The sequence below is a fragment of the Callithrix jacchus genome, chromosome 10 (genome assembly GCF_049354715.1).
Source record: "Callithrix jacchus isolate 240 chromosome 10, calJac240_pri, whole genome shotgun sequence".
NCBI lineage: Eukaryota > Metazoa > Chordata > Mammalia > Primates > Cebidae > Callithrix > Callithrix jacchus.
The window spans coordinates 67,227,350-67,244,430 of NC_133511.1; the positions used below are offsets into that span (position 1 = coordinate 67,227,350).

General features: G+C 43.0%; 1 protein-coding gene and 1 pseudogene across 2 annotated transcripts in view; one reads left to right on the plus strand and one right to left on the minus strand.

The window, feature by feature from the left end:
- Nucleotides 1-17,081, plus strand: part of RAB6A (RAB6A, member RAS oncogene family) — a 94,017-nt gene that overhangs the window by 13,732 nt on the left and 63,204 nt on the right. The window lies entirely within an intron of this gene.
- LOC144578013 (ADP-ribosylation factor 1 pseudogene) lies at nucleotides 720-11,156 on the minus strand (annotated as a pseudogene).

Consider the following 17,081-nt stretch of genomic DNA (forward strand, 5'->3'; position numbering starts at 1 on the left):
GAGGACGACAGACTCACTCTGGCCACATGCTGACTGAGGGACAGATGGGGCCCTGCCTCCCATAGGCTGCCTAAAGGTGGGTGGGGCGGCCTGTGGGAGAGTGGGGCGGTTGTGGGCTCCCAGCCTGGCTCCTGGGAACCATGGGGGCACAGGGACAAGCACATGGCTATGGAATGCAGGGTGACCCAAGGACAAGCAAGTTGCGTGGATCTCTATTGTGACCATGCAGAATTGTTTGCGGTCTGCCACGCTGCCACCTCATGTTCCCAAGGGGAACAGCTGGGCTCACTGGCATCCAGGCCATAACTGCAAATCTATGCTAGGCAGGGTCTCCCTTCTGTGTGTTCAAGTGTTCTCAACTTGGATTTTTAACTATTTAAAAAAATACAGAGTTTGGGTTAAAAACCAACCATCGAAATGGATTTCAACATAGCTCTAAAGCCAAGAGTGTGCCCGGCTCTCCCAACATAGTGAGTCCTGGAGGCTAGGTGCCCACAGGCCTACATCCCCTCTCAGCACTGAACAGTGAGTTGATTTTTCTTTTTACAATAAAAAAGTTGAGTAATATTGCATAGGAGCACCAGAAACTGCCTCATTGGAAACAAAAACTATTTACATTAAATAAAAAGCCTGGTCGCAGGCTGCATCTGCCACATTTACAGCATGGTGCGATGCACATGGTGACCAAACCACGGAGGCAGCTTCTGGCACTCACACCATCAGCCGCATGTTTGCCACATAAGAGTAAAGCAGAGGGTGAGAGGAGTGAGAGGGAGGGGGGTCGCATTCACTTCTGGTTCCCAGTCCAGTCCTTCATAGAGCCCTTTGCTGCTGGTGGCACAGGTGGCCTGAATGTACCAGTTCCTGTGGTGTAGGGAGTGCAGCCCCAGCTTGTCTGTGATCTCGGCCACATTCATGGCTTTGGGGAGGTCCTGCTTGTTGGCGAACACCAAGAGGACAACATCCTCATGAGCTCCGCACAGTCCTCATTCATGCACCCTCTGTCATTGCTGTCCACCATGAAGATCAGGCCATGTGTGTTCTGGAAGTAGTGGTGCCACAGAGGCCGTATCTTGTCCTGGCCACCCACATCCCACACAGTGAAGCTGATGTTCTTGTACTCCACAGTTTTCACATTGAAGCCTATGGTGGGAATGGTAGTCACGATATCGCCCAGCTTAAGCTTGTACAGGATCATGGTCTGCAGCATCCAGGCCCACCATGAGGATGCACATTTCCTTTTTGCCAAAAAGGCCCTTGAACAGGTGGACGAAGATGTTCCCAATGCTTGTGAACAGGTAGAAGGACACTGGCCAGGGACCACCTCCGAGGCTGCTGCTCCAAGCCAGATGTTGGTTTTGCTCCACCTATTTTTTAAAATTCTTGTTTTAAAATGTTATAATTAGAGACAAGATATATTGCCCAGGCTGGCCTTGAACTCCTGAGCTCAAGTGATCCTCCTGCCTCAACCTCCCGAATAGCTGGGACTCCAGGCGTATGTCACCACACCCTGCCAGTTGGTTGTTTTTTTTTTTTTTTTATAGTCAGGGTCTTGCTCTGTTGCCCAGGCTGGAGTGTAGTGGTATGATCATAGCTCACTGTATCCTCAAGTTCCTTCCTGGGCTTAAGCATTCTTCCTGGCTTAGCCTCCTGAGTAGCTAGGACTACAGGCACATACCACCACACCTGGCTGACTTTTAAGTTTTTTTCATAGAGATAGCTCTTGCTTTATTGACCAGGATGGTCTCAAATCCCTGCCCTCGAGTGACCCTCTGGCCTCAGCCTCCCAAAAGACTGAGATTACAGTTATGAGCCACTGAGTTCAGCCTAGTTTGGGTTCTTAAATTGTCATTAAGGTGTATACTGTACAGAACATGTCTCTGCTTTTTATTGTTATTTCAATAGTTCTAGGGAAAACAGGTAGTGGGTGTTTGGTTGCATGGAAGAGTTCTTTAGTAGTGATTTATGAGATTTTGGTGCACCCATCACCTGAGCAATGTACTCTGTACCCAATGTTTATGTAGTCTTTTTTTTTTTTTTTTTTTTTTGAGATGGAGTCTTGCTCTGTGTCCCAGGCTGGATTGCAGTGGCGCAATCTTGGCTTACTGCAACCTCCCACTCCTGGGTTCAAGCAATTCTTGTGCCTAAGCCTCCCAAGTAGCTGGGATTACAGGCTCGAGCCACCACGCCCAACTAATTTTTGTATTTGTAGTAGAAATGGAATTTTACCATGTTGGTCCGGCTGGTCTCAAACTCCTGATGTCATGATTTGCCTGCCTTGGCCTACCAAAGTGCTGGAATTACAGGCATGAGCCACTGCGCCTGACCGTTTGTAGTCTTTTATCCTCCCTCACTTCCTCCCTGAGTTCCCGAAGTCCGTTATATAGAGAAGGGGTTTCACCATGTTGGCCAGGCTGATCTCGAACTCCTGACCTCAGGTGGTCCGCCTGCCTCAGCCTCCCAAAGTGCTGGGATTATAGGCTTGAGCCACCGCACCCAGCCCATTATATCATTCTTTTGCCTTTGTGTCGTTGTAGCTTAGCTCCTGCTTATAAGTGAGAACATACAATGTTTGGTTTTCCATTCCTGAGTTACTTCACTTAGAATAATGGTCTCCGGGCAGGGCGCGGTGGCTCATGCCTGTAATCCCAGCACTTTGGGAGGCCGAGGCAGGTGGATCACGAGGTCAAGATTGAGACCATCCTGGTCAACATGGTGAAACCCCGTCTCTACTAAAAATACAAAAAATTAGCTGGGCATGGTGGCGCGTGCCTGTAATCCCAGCTACTCAGGAGGCTGAGGCAGGAGAATTGCCTGAACCCAGGAGGCGGAGGTTGCGGTAGGCCGAGATCGCACCATTGCACTCCAGCCTGGGTAACAAGAGCGAAACTCCATCTCAAAAAAAAAAATAATGGTCTCCAACTCCATCCAGGTTGTTTCGAATACCATTACTTCATTCGTTTTTATGGCTGAGTAGTATTCCATGATAGATATATACCACATTTCTTTTTTTTGTTTGTTTTGAGATAGAGTCTCGTTCTGTTGCCCAGGCTGGAGTGCAGTGGCATGATCTCAGCTCAGTGCAAGCTCTGCCTCTTGGGTTCCAGAGATTCTCGTGTCTCAGCCTCCCTAGTAGCTGGGATTACAGGCGTGTGTCGCCATGCCTGGTTAGTTTTTATATTTTTAGTAGAGACGGGATGTCATTATATTGGCCAGGCTGATCTCAAACTCCTGACCTCAGGTGATCTGCCTGCCTCGGCCTCCCAAAGTGCTGCAGTTACAAGCCTCAAGATAGTTTTGGTAGAGTTTTTTGGGGTTGGAGGATTCAGAAATAAACAACAGGTATAAATGGCATATTTTAAAAGTGAACTTGTGATTTATTTATTTATTTTTAATTATTATTATTATTTTTTGAGACAGAGTCTCACTCTGTTGGCCAGGCAGGAGTTCAGTGGCGCCATCTCAGCTCACTGCAACCTCCGCCTCTCAGCTTCAAGTGATTCTCCTGCCTCAGCCTCCCGAGTAGCTGGGATTACAGGCTTGTGCCACCATGCCCAGCTAATTTTTGTATATTTGCTAGAGACAGGATTTCACCATATTGACCAGGCTGGTCTCTGACCTCAAGTGATCCAACCGCCTTGGCCTCCCAAAGTGCTGGAATTACAGACATGAGCCACCATGCCCAGCCTATTTTCTTTTTAAAATCACATCCCCTTCTTGTCTGTCTTAATAAAAAATTAAAATAAAATGAAGTTTTTAAGATTTAATTTTTTTAGATCAGTTTTAGGTTCACAGCAAAAGTGAGAGGAACTTATATTTCCTGTTACTGCCTTGCCTTTTTGCATGTGTTAACCTCCTCGGTAATCAACATCCCCTGCTAGAATGATACATTGGTTAGTCAATGAACTGACATTGACACATCATTAATCACCCAAAGTCCATTGTTTGCATTAGAATTTATTCTTGGTGTTGTATATTCTGTGGGTTTGGACAAGTACATAATGACATATATCTACCGTTTTATAGTATTAGATGGAATATTTTCACTTCTCTAAGCATCCTCTCCTCTGCCTACTTCTCCCTACTCCCAACCTCTAGCAACCACTGATGTTTTACTATCTCTTCTAAGTTTTGCCTTTTCCAGAATATTATATGGTTGGATCATGTATGCATTCCTTTTCAGATACAGTATTTTCATTTAATAGTTCACATTTTTAGGTTCTGCCATGTCTTTTTATAGCTTATTTCTTTTTAGTGCTGAATAATATTCAATTGTACAAATATACCATAGTTTGTTTATCCTTTCACCTACTGAAGGACATCTTGATTGCTTTCAAGTTTTGATTTGGCAGTTACAACAAGTAAAAAAGCAGCTGTAAACATCCATGTGCACGCTTTTTCTTTTGGTGCAGATTTTTGTGTCTACAGAAATTTTCAGCTCTTTTAGGTAAATACCAGGAACATGGTTGCCGGATCATATGTTATGAGTAAATTTTGGGCCGGGCGTGATGGATCATGCCTGTAATCCCATCACTTTGGTAGGCTGAGGCAGGTGGATCACCTGAGGTCAGGAGTTTGAGAATAGCCTGGCCAACATGGTGAAACCCCGTCTCTACTAAAAATACAAAAAGTTAGCCAGGTATGGTGGTGGGCGCCTGTAGTCCCAGCTGCTTGGGAGGCTGAGGCAGGGGAATCTCTTGAACCTGGGAGTTGGAGATTGCAGTTAGCTGAGATTACACCATTGCACTCCAGCCTAGGCCGCAAGAGTGAGACTCTGTCTCAAAAAAAAAAAAAAAAAGAGTACATTTTCATTTAATAGTTTACATTTTAGATGAACTGTTAAATAGGTGAGCTGTTTTACTATGAAAGAGTATATCTCATATATTATTTATGTATTTATTTATTTTTAATGAGACGCAGTCTTGTTCTGTTTCCCAGGCTGGAGTGCAATGGCCTGATCTCGGCTCACTGCAGCCTCTGCCTCCGGGTTCAAGCTATTCTCCCTTCTCAGCCTCCCTAGTAGCTGGGACTACAGGTGCCTGCCACCACACCCTGCTAATTTTTGTATTTTTGGTAGAGATGGGATTTCACCCTATTGTCAGGCTGGTTTCGAACTCCTGACCCCAGATTATCCACCCGCCTTGGCCTCCCAAAGTGCTGGGGTTATAGGCATGAGCCATTGCACCCAGCCTATTTTGTTTTGTAAGGTAAATATTTTTTTTTTTTACTTTGGATGAATCTGTTTCATCGCACTGGAAACTTGTACTATAGATCTAAAAAATATTATGGAGAAATCACTTTTATTAAAAAATAACTTGAGTCATAGATATGAAATTACTTATTTTAACAAATTTTCTCTACAACCAAATTTATTCTCTCCATTTAAAAATATCATACAAGTGTAATGTAGTGTAGTGTATTTCTTTTTGTTTCTTAAAGACAGAGTCTCACTTTATCGCCCAGGTTGAAGTGCAGTGGTGAGATTTTGGTTCACTGTAATCTCTGCCTTCCGGGTTCAAGCAATTCTCCTGCCTCAGCCTCCTGAGTAGCTTGGATTACAGGTGTGTTACCACCACATCCGGCTAATTTTGTATTTTTAGTAGAGACGGGGTTTCATCATGTTGGCCGGGTTGGTCCCAAACTCCTGACCTCAAGTAATCTGCTTGCCTTGGCCTCCCAAAGTCCTGGGATTACAGGCATGAGCCACTGTGCCCAACCAGCTGGTTGTTTTTGTTTTTTAATTACCTTTAGGAGAAACAAAAAAATCTTGATTGAATTTAGGTCTTTTAGAGAAAGGCTACTAGATTTTTATTTTTTATTTATTTATTTTTGTTTTGGGGGGGAGGAAGGCAGAAAGGAAGGGAATAAGGACGGTAGGGAGGAAGGAAGGGATGAAGGAAGGAAGGAAGGGAGGAAGCGGGGAGGGAGGGAGGGAGGGAGGGAAGGGAAGAAAGGAAATCAAGCAATGAAAGAGACATTGCCGACCTGGATCTAGAGGGTTACAAGTTGATTTCTTTTTTTTTGAGAGAAGGAAAGAAAAAAAAAAATAAGTAAAGGAGAGGAAGAAAGAGGAAGAGAAAGAGGGAGAGTAAATGAAGTAAATGGAAATATTGCTTTATTTTGAAAAAAATTGGGTATTAATAATGGCCAATCAATGTTTCATTTAAACTAATGGGTAGGTGTGATGTGGTATTGACAAGAATGTATATTTTGTGTATTTGAAGTGGGGAGCTCTATAAATATTTATTAAGTTTACTTGTTCTGGATCTGAGTTCGAGTCCTTGATATCCTTATTAATTTTCTGTCTCATTGAATCTAAGTCTCCTATCTGGGTGTTAGGATCCTTAGCTCTTGTTGTTGCATTGATCCTTTTACCACTATATCTTTGTTGTTTTAAAATCTATTTTATCCGATACAAGAATTGCAACTCCTGCTTTTTATTTATTTATTATTTATTTTTGCTCTCCATTTGGTTGGTAAATCTTTCTCCATCCCTTTGTTTTGAGTCTTTGTGTATCCTTGCATGTGAAACAGGTCTGGATGTAACATGCCGTTGGGTTTTGGCTGTGTCTTTTGATTGGGAATTCAGTCAATTTAAATTTAGGGTTACTGCCATTTGATGTTGACTGGCTGTTTTATCCATTCGTTGGTGTAAATTCTTCTTTGTTTTGGTGCTCTTTACTTTTTGGTGTATTTTTAGAAAGGCTAATACTGGTTGTTTCTTTCTGTGTGTAATGCTTCTTTCAGAAGCTCTTGTAAAGTAGGCCTGGTGGTAATAAAATCTCTTGAGTTCTTGCTTGTTGATAAAAGATTTTATTTTTCCTTCAGTTGTGAAGCTTAGTTTGGCTGGATATGAAATTCTGGGCTGAAGGTTCTGTTCTTTGAGGATGTTGAATATTGGCCCCCACTCTCTTCTGGCCTGTAGAGTTTCTGCCAAGAGATCTGCTGTAAGTCTGATAGGCTTGCCTTTGTGGGTAATCTGACCTTTCTCTCTGGCTGCCCTTAGTATCCTCTCCTTCGTTTCAACCCTGGTGAATCTAACGATTATGTGCCTTGGGGTTGCTCTTCTTGAGGAATATCTCTGTGGTGTTCTCTGTATTACCTGGGGTTGAATGTTGACCTGCTTTGCTAGTTTAGGAAAATTTTCCTGAATAATATCCTGAAGGGTATTTTCCAGCTTGGATTCATTCTCTCCGTCGCATTCAGGTACACCTATCAAACGTAAATTTGGTCTTTTCACATAGTCCCACATTTCTTGGAGACTTTGCTCATTCCTTTTTATCCTTTTTTCTCTAATCTTTTCTTCACGTTTTATTTCATTAAGTTGGACTTTGACCTCTGATATCCCTTCTTCTGCTTGAACAATTCGAGTGTTTAAACCTGTGCATACTTCTCGGAGTTCCTGTATTGTATTCTTCAGTTCCATTAATTCACTCATACTCCTCTCTAAGTTGTCTATTCGCAATAGGATTTCATCAAACCTTTTTTCAAAGTTCCTAGTTTCTTTACGTTGGGCTACAACATGTTCTTTTAACTCACCGAAGTTTGTTATTATCCATTCCTTGAAGAGTGATTCTGTCATCAGGAGGCGCTCGTTCTCCATCAAGCCTTGTTCCATTGTTGATGTGGAACTGTGATCATCTTTAGAGGGAGAGGCGTTCTGACTTTGAGTATTCTCAGCTTTTTTACGCTGGTTTCTTCCCGTCATTGTAAATTTATCCTCCTGTCGTCTTTGAAATTACCAACTTTCAGATTAGGTCTCTTGAGTGGACATCCAGGTTGTTAGTTCCCAGGGCCAGAGCAGCGGCGTTAAAACTGATGGTGCTTTTCTGCCCAGGATTCTCCTGTCGGGCTTCCTTCTTGTTTCCGTAGTAGGCGACTCTGCCTTCCCGGGGCTCCAAACCTCGGTCAGAAGGGGAACCTGCTGCGTCGAGGTGCCGGCGGAACCGCCGCGCCGACCACGAGAGTCGCGCTGGCGACTCGTGTGTTTCCACCACTGGGGGAATCTTCTGCTCCGTGAGCGACCAGACTTTGTCTGAAAGTGTGGCGTCCTCTAGTTCTCCGCGCCTTCCCTGAGAGCTGCAATCCCGGGATGTTAGCGATCGGCCATCTTGGATCGTTCTCTAGATTTTTAAACTTTAGTGTTATTGACTACCTAAGCTACCTTGAAGTAGCATTACCATGGTTTAATTGATTATGTTTTCCTCTAGAATTGTGTCACCTAGGTGAGATGCCTTTGGATATGATATTGCAGTGAGTTTTGCTTGCAGCTGAGCTTTTCTGTTGTGATCCCTAGGTACTTTTCTCAACTGTCTTTGTTACCAGGATGGAGCAATGACTGCAGATAGTGTTTTTTGCTTAGCTTTATTACTACAATCTTAGAATATGATTTAAACTACTATTATCATAGCACATTAATCTTTTGTAGTGTTTTTTTATGGGAAAAAATCAGAAAATATAAATACCTAATTGGTTTAATTCAGTACTATCTTGCCATTGTTATTGACCAAGAGTTATGATCAGGTCATAATTTATAAGTTTGTAGACTAATTGAGACTTCTCCTTTTATGCAAATACAAGTCTTAGATTCTGTGAATCCTAGGTATCCTTCAAGAGTATATTATGTGTGGACTTACTTTACCGCTTATAAAAATTATCTTCTAAATTAAAATTCCTCGGTTTTATTGAGGCCCCAGTAATTAGTTTCTCTAACCTTTAATAATCAACTTTAGAGGTGGGGGGATCACTTGAGCCCAGGAGCTTGCCGCTGCAATGAGCCATGATTGGTGTCACTGCACTCCAGCCTGAAAGAGCAAGACCTTGACTCAAAAAAAAAAAAAAAAAATGGGGGTGCCGGGCTACCCCTCCCACAGCATGAATGCTCTCCCTCCCTCTCCCTGCTCCCAGTTTAAAAAAATTAAAAAAAAAAATCAGGCTGACTGCATTGGTGGCTCATGACTGTAATTACAGCATTTGAGAGGCTGAGGCAGGGAGATCACTTTTGAGCCCAGGAGTTCGAGACCAGCCTGGGCAATATAGTGAGACTCCGTCTCTTAAATTTTTTTAAATCAACCTTTTTAGTTTACTTTTTAGTTATCTTTGGTGTCCCAATATTATATATGTTTTTTTTTTTTTGGGGGGGGGGCAGAGTATCGCTCTCCCAGGCTGAAATGCAGTGCTGTGATCTTGGCTCCCTGCAGCCTCTGCCTCCCAGGTTCAAGCAATTCTCATGCCTCAGCCACCTGAGTATTGGAATTACAGGCATGCGCTACTACATACACCTGGCTAATTTTTGTATTTTTAGTAGAGACAAGGTTTCACTATGTTGGCCAGGCTGTTCTTGAACTCCTGACCTCGTGATCCGCCCACCTTGGCCTTCCAAAATGCTGGGATTATGGGCATGCGCCACCACATATGGCAAATTTTGTATTTTTAGTAGAGACAGGTTTTCTCCATGTTGGTCAGGCTGGTTTTGAACTCCCAACTTCAGGTGATCCTCCCATTTCAGCCTCCCAAAATGCTGGGATTACAGGCATTTGCCACCATACGCAGCTAATCTTTTTATTTTTAGTAGAGATAGGGATTCACCATGTTGGCCAGGCTGATTTGAAGCTCCTGACCTCAAGTGATCCGCCCACCTCAGCCTCCCAAAGTGCTGCGACTACAAGCATGCACCACTACATCTAGCTAATATTGTATTTTTAGTAGAGACCTGGTTTCTCCATATTGGTCAGGCTGGTCTTGCGTTCCCAACCTCAGGTAATCCACCTGTCTTGGCCTCCCAAAGTGCTGGGATTACAGGCGTGCACCACTACACCCAGCTAATTTTTGTATTTTTAGTAGAGATGGGATTCATCATGTTGGCCAGACTGGTCTCGAACTCCTGACCTTAAGTGATCCACCCACCTCGTCCTCCCAAAGTGCTGGGACTACAGGCATCTGCCACCACATCTGGCTAATTTTGTACTTTTAGTAGAGATGGGGTTTTTCCATGTTGGTCAGACTGGTCTCAAACTCCCAACCTCAGGTGATCCTCCCACCTTGGCCTCCCAAAGTGCTGGGATTTTAGGCATGAGCCACTGTGCCAGGCTGGCTAAATTTCCTTTTTTTTGAGGTGGAGTCTCGTTCTGTTGCCCAGGCTACCAGGCTGGAGTGCAGTGGCAGGATCTTGGCTCACTGCAACCTCCAACTTCTGAGTTCAAGTGATACTCCTGCCTCAGCTCCCCTGGTAGCTGGGATTATAGGCATACGCCACCATGCCCAGCTAATTTTTGTATTTTTAGTAGAGACAGGGTTTTGCCATGTTGGCCAGGCTGGTTTTGAACTCATGACTTCAGGTGATCCTCCCACCTTGGCCTCCCAAAGTGCTAGGATTACAGGTGTGAGCCACCATGCCTGGCCATTAATTTTTAAAAAATGTTTTTGGAGATGGAGTTTTGCTATATTGCCCAGCTAGCCTTTGACTTCTAGCCTCAAGCAGTCCTCCAGCTTCAGCTTCCCGAGTATCTGGGATTACAGGCAGGAGCTACTGTCCCTGGCCATTTTAGCCATTTTTAACTGTGAGTTCAGTGGCATTAAGAACATTCACATTGTAGTATTGGCTAGGCATGGTGGCTCATGGCTGTAATCCTAGTACTTTGGGAGGCCATGGTGGGAGGATTGCTTGAGCTCAGGAGTTCAAAACCAGCTTGGGCAACATAGTGAGACCTTGTCTCCATTAAAAAAAAAAAGTAAAAAATAAATTTAAAAAAATTCACATTTAGTACAACCATCACCCCTGTACATTTTTTTTTTTTTTTTTTTTGAGACAGAGTCTCGCTCCGTCGCCAGGCGCCAGACTGGAGTGCAGTAGCACAATCTCGGCTCACTGCAGCCTCCGCCTCCTGGGTTCAAGCAATTCTCCTGCCTCAGCCTCCTGAGTAGCTGGGACTACAGGCACGCGCCACCATGCCCAGCTAATTTTTGTATTTTTAATAGAGATGGGGTTTTGCCATGTTGGCCAGGATGGTCTCGATCTCCTGACCTTGTGATCCGCCTGCCTCGGCCTCCCAAAGTGCTGGGATTACAGGTGTGAGCCAGCGTGCCCGGCCCCCCCATAAATTTTTTATAACAGCTTTACTGAGATAAAGTTTACATATTATAAAATTTACCTCCATCAAGTGTACAGTTTACTGGTTTTTAGTATGTATTAATAATATCTGGTCTTTAGTGACTGGCCTCTTTCAGTTAGTGTAGTGTTTTCAAAGTTCATTCATTTTGAAGCATATTGTCAGGATTTTATTCCATTGTATCTGTATACAACATTTTGTTTATTAGAAACATTTGGCTTGTTTCTGCACTTTGGCTCTTAGGGGTAGTGCATACCGTAAATTATAATGATTTTATTATTATTTAGCTCAGATGATGCGGATTTTTAGAAACAGGGTCTTGCTTCATCACTCAGGCTGGAGTGTAGTGGTGTGATCATAGCTTAACTGCAGCCTCAAATTCCTACGTTTTAGCAATTCTGTTTTGGCCTGCCAAGTAGGGAACTACAGGTGCAAGCCACTACACTCTTGGAGTTTTTACGTTTTTTTTTTGTAGAGATAGGATCTCGATTGTTTGCCCAGGCTGATCTCAAACTCCTGTCTTCAGTTGATCCTCCTTAGTTTCCTAAAGTGCTGGGATTACATACATAAGCCAATACACCAAACCTAAATTTCCATTATATGTTCTCGAACCTCTGGGTTAGAAGTTTATTACTTTATTTCCAAATATTTCATCATTTTTTGGATATCTTTTAATTATTCACTTTTTGTACAGTTTCACTGAGGGCAGAGAACATGTTCTATATGATTTCAAACATTTGAAATTTGTTGAGAGTTGCTTTGTGTCCCAGCAATTGTTTTCTTTCTTCCTTCCTTTTTTTTTTTTTTGAGACAGTGTCTCACTGTGTCACCCAGGCTTGACTGCAGTGGCATGATCATGGCTCATTGTAGCCTTGACCTCCCAGGCTCAAGCCGTCCTCCCACTTTAGCCTCTCAAAAGTATCTGGGACAACAGCATGCACCACCACTTTTTTTTTTTTTTTTTTTTTTTTTTTGGTCAAGACGAAGTCTCACTCTGTTGTCCAGGTTCAAGTGCAGTGGCATGATCTCGACTCACTGCAACCTTTGCCTCCCGAGTTCAAGTGATTCTCTTGCATCAGCCTCCTGAGTAGTTGAGATTACAGGCATGAGCTAATTTTTGCATTTTTTAGTAGAGATGAAATTTCACCATGTTGGCCAGGCTGGTGGTCTCAAACTCCTGGCCTCAGGTGATCCACCCACTTCGGCCTCCCAAAGTCCTGGGATTACAGGCGTGAGCCACCACATCCAGCCAGTTTTTGTATATTTTGTAGAGACAGGGTTTCACCGCATTGGCCAGTGTGGTCTCAAACTCCTGACCTCAGGTGATCCACCCACCTCAGTCTCCCAAAGTGCTAGGATTACAGGTGTGACCCACCTTGCCTTATTGCACTTGTTTTCTTTTTTCTCTTTTTTTTGAGTTAGAGTCTCAATCTGTTGCTCAGGCTGGAGTGCAGTGGCACAATCTCAGCTCACTGTGCCCTCGTCTTCCAGGTTCAAGCAATTCCCCTGCCTCAGCCTCCCAAGTAGTTGGGATTACAGGTGTCTGCCACCGTGCCTGGCTAGTTTTTGTGTTTTTACTAGAGATGGGATTTTACCATGTTGGCCAGGCTGGTCTCAAACTTCTGTCCTCAAGTGATCAGCCCATCTTGGCTTCCCAGAGTGTGGGGATTACAGGCATGAGCCACCACACTTGGCCTTAAAAGGGTGAATTTCTCCTATCTGTAATCCCAGCGTTTTCTACCTGTAGTCTACTCAGGAGGCTGAGGTCAGAGGCCATAGTGATCCATGATCATGCCACTGCACTCTGTTTCAAAAAAAAAAAAAGTAGGTGAATTGTATGGTATGTGATTTCTCTCTCTCTCTCTCTCTCTCTCTCTCTCTCTCTTTGTTTTTTTAAAGGCATGGCTGGGATTCTGGAAACTGCCTCCTCAGATACTGTATTGTCTCAAGTAGACTTCTGAGGTTGGGATAGGTTTGATATTAGCAGCAAAATCCTATTAGAGGGCCTGTAACTTCAAGGTTATATCCTGGATATGGCTCATTACAAATTTACTTGTCTGATTTAATTTTGAAGAATTCAGATAATCTCATATATAAGTAGAGTTATGTATTTAAATTTCTTTCTTTTCTCTTTTGAGGTGGGAGTCTCACTTTGTTGCTAGGCTGGAGTGCAGTGGAGCAATCTTGGCTCACTGCAACCTCTCGCCTCCCTGGTTCAGGAGATTCTCCTGCCTCAGCCTCCTGAGTAGCTGGGACTACAGGTGTGAACCACCACACCCAGCTAATTTTTGTATTTTTAGTAGAGATGGAGTTTCACCGTGTTGGCTAGAATGGTCTCGATCTCTTGACCTTTTGATCTGCCTGCTTCAGCCTCCCATAGTTCTGAAAATATAGGTGTGAGCCACTGTGCCTGGCACATATTTTAATTTCTTTCTTTCCAAATAAGATTGGAAAAATAAATAAAGTTTCCTAAGTTAGTTCTCTAATAACTCATGGTACTTGTTAAAGGCCTGAGGTATCTTCTCTTTCTTCTAGCTAAACTCTCTCCTACAGACCTCAGCTTTAAAATTACTTTTCTCTGGAAAGTTTTCTTTACTGTCGAGCCTCCTTATAGAAGACTGCCTCCATTTACAACATACTCGTGTACTCTTTATCACACTGCATGAATTTTTTGTCTCTCTGACTTAACCTTAGCAAGTATTAGTATTATGTTCTGATTGTTTTTATATCCCCAGCATAGTTCAGTCCCTGCATATTCTCATTAAAATGGAGAAATATAATTGAGTAGGATTATTTTTCTATTATATTTGCCCTGGGCCACAAACATTTCAAAGATTTAGCCCTATCATTTGAATTAGGATTTATACCCAAGTAGTTTGCCGGTGGTTGCTAATACACTTAAATGGAGTGTGAATTCAACTGACATCATTGTCGTTCCTGGCCTTCACAGAATTACACAGATGTGTAATTAGCGTGGTGCAGATGGTGTGATTTCAGGAATGTTATTATAAATGTTGAAATTGTGCTAGAATTTCTATTTTGTTTCTGGAGATTGCATTGAGGAAGGATAGTGAATGCTAATATTGTTTTTAAGAGATGATTTACAAATACCTGCATCAAAATTTTATATTTAGGTATGACTTTCAAAGGAAAGCTCATTGGAGCATTTCTCATTTCAGGCTTTTGGATTAAGAATGCTCAAATATAATGCACATTTTCTAAAATCTGAAATACTTACGGTTCTGAGCGTTTTAGATAAGAGATATTCAACCTGTAGTTGTCTTGTTCCTACCTACTTTTACTGAGAAATATTCTTTAGTTTTCTTCTAGGTTTTGGTTAGGAACCAGGCCTCAATGGCAGGAGGTGAGCTGTGGGCCTGAGCTCCACCTCCTATAAGATCAGTGGTGGCTTGTCATAGGAGCTGAAACCCTGTCTATAAGAACTGTCTGTGCAAGGCATCTAGGTTGCTTGTTTCTTATGAGAATCTAGAGCCTGATGATCTGAGGTAGATAAGTTTCATCCTGAAATAATTCATTATTCCACCTCCCCGACACCCATAGAAAAATTGTCTTCCATGAAACTTGTCTCTGGTACAAAAAAGGTTGGGGACTGCTGCTGCTGCTGTAGATTATCTCCAATTTGGGTTTATCAGTTTTTTTTTCCTCACTATTAAACTGGATAAACTGGCTGGGTGTGGTGGCTTATGCCTATAATCCCAGCTCTTTAGGAGGCTGAGGCAGGCGGATCATCTTCGGTCAGGAGTTCGAGACCAGCCTTGCCAACATGGTGAAACCTCATCTCTACTAGAAATACAAAAATTAGCCAGGCATGGTGGCATGCACCTGTAATCCCAGCTACTTGGGAGGCTGAGGCAGGAGAATCACTTGAACCCAGGAGATGGAGGTTGCAGTGAGCCAAGATCATACCACTGTACTCCATTCAGCCTGGGCAACAGAGCGAGACTCTGTCTCAAAATAAACAAAAACAAAAACTTGATAAACTGGGTAAAATTTTCTCCACTATTAAACTGGAATTTTTCTCACTTCACTAGGTGAAGTGCCCTTCTTGCCACAGTATATATCATGGGGTACTTGATAGCCACATAAATATATACACTTTTTATTGGGAATGATACATATGTAATAGTGTTTTACTCTTTGAGAAAAAGATTTTCTTTTTTAAAAGAATAACATCTAGTAAAGGGCATAAAGTAGACAAAGCTTAAATATGTGGCTTGTTGGAAATTTTACCTTTTTATTCACCCTTATAACTATTAATACCAGCACTTAGAAGATTCCTTGGGTCCCTTTCTCAGTTAGAAACCCCTTACAACTTTTCTGACTTCTATCAGCATTAATTCTGCCAGTTTTGAACTTCATATAAATAGAATCATAGAGTATATATTCTTTTGTATCTGGCCTGTTTTACTCTATGTAGTGTCTTAAATTTGTTCATGTAGTTTTACATATTAGGATATTTTACCATTGTAATATTTCATTTTATGACTATGCCACAATTTGTCCATTCTCTTTATTATTTTTATTTTTTATTTTTTTGAGATGGCTTCTTATTCTGTTGCCCGGGCTGGAGTGCAGTGGCGTGATCTCGGCTCACTGCAACCTTTACCTCCCGGGTTCAAGTGATCTCCGGCCTCAGCCTCCTGAGTAACTGGGATTACAGGCAAGCATCACCACGCCCAGCTAATTTTTGTATTTTTAGCAGAGACAGCGTTTTGCCATGTTGGCCTGACTGGTCTCGAACTCCTGACCTCAGGTGATCTGCCCACCTCAGCCTCCCAAAGTGTTGGGATTACAGGTGTGAGCTTCCACGCCTGGCCTTATTTATTTTATTTATTTATTTACTTTTTGAGATGGAGTCTTGTTTTGTCGCCCAGGCTGGAGTGCAATGGCATAATATTGGCTCACTACAACCTCTATCTCCAGGTTCAAGCGATCCTTCTGCTTCAGCCTCCTGAGTAACTGTATTACAGGCACGTGCCACCATGCCTGGTTAATTTTTGTACTTTTAGCAGAGACAGATTTTCACCATGTTGGCCAGGCTGGTCTCTAACTCCTGACCTCAGGTTATCTGCCCACCTCAGCCTCCCAAAGTGCTGGGATTACAGGCATGAGCTACCGAGCCTGGCCTATTTATTTTTAAACAGATGGGGTCTCGCTGTGATACTTAGGCTGGAGTGCAATGAATGGTGTGATCTCAGTTCACTGCAGCCTGGACCTCTGGGGGTTTACACGGTCCTCCCACATGAACCTCCTGAGTAACTGGGACTACAGGTGCACCCTACCATGCCCAGATAACTTTTAAAATTTTTTGTAGAGTTGGGACCTCACTATGTTGCTCCAGCTGGTCTCAAACTCCTGCGCTCATGCAGTTCTCCTACCTCAGCTTCCCAAAGTGCTGGGATTACGGGTATGAGCCACTGAGTGCGGCCTAAAAGATTTTTATTTCTTATTTTTATAAAAACATTTTACATGCACCTTCCTAAGTTATCTTAAGTATTTCCATAAAATAAGCTTTTTTATTTTGAAACAAGGTCTGACTCTATCACCCAGGCCGGAGTACAATAGCATGATCTAGGCACACTGCAACCTCCACCTCCTGGGCTCAAGCCATCCTCCTACCTCAGCCTCCTGGGTAGCTGGGACTATAGGGCGCACACCACCATGCCCGGGTAATTTTTGTATTTTTTTAGAGACAGAATTTTACCACATTGCCCAGGCTGGTCTTGTTCTTATGAGCTTAAGTGATCTGCCCGCCTCTGCCTCCCAAAGTGCTGGGATTACAGTCATGAGCCACCATGCATGAGCTACCATGCCCGGCCCATAAAATAAACTTACTTAAACCTTAGATCTTACTGCAGTTTTAGAGGCAAACTCCCAGAACAAGGATGTGATCTTTAATTCTAGGTGTGGGTTTCATCAGTAGAGTGTTTTTTTTTTTTTTTTTTGAGACGG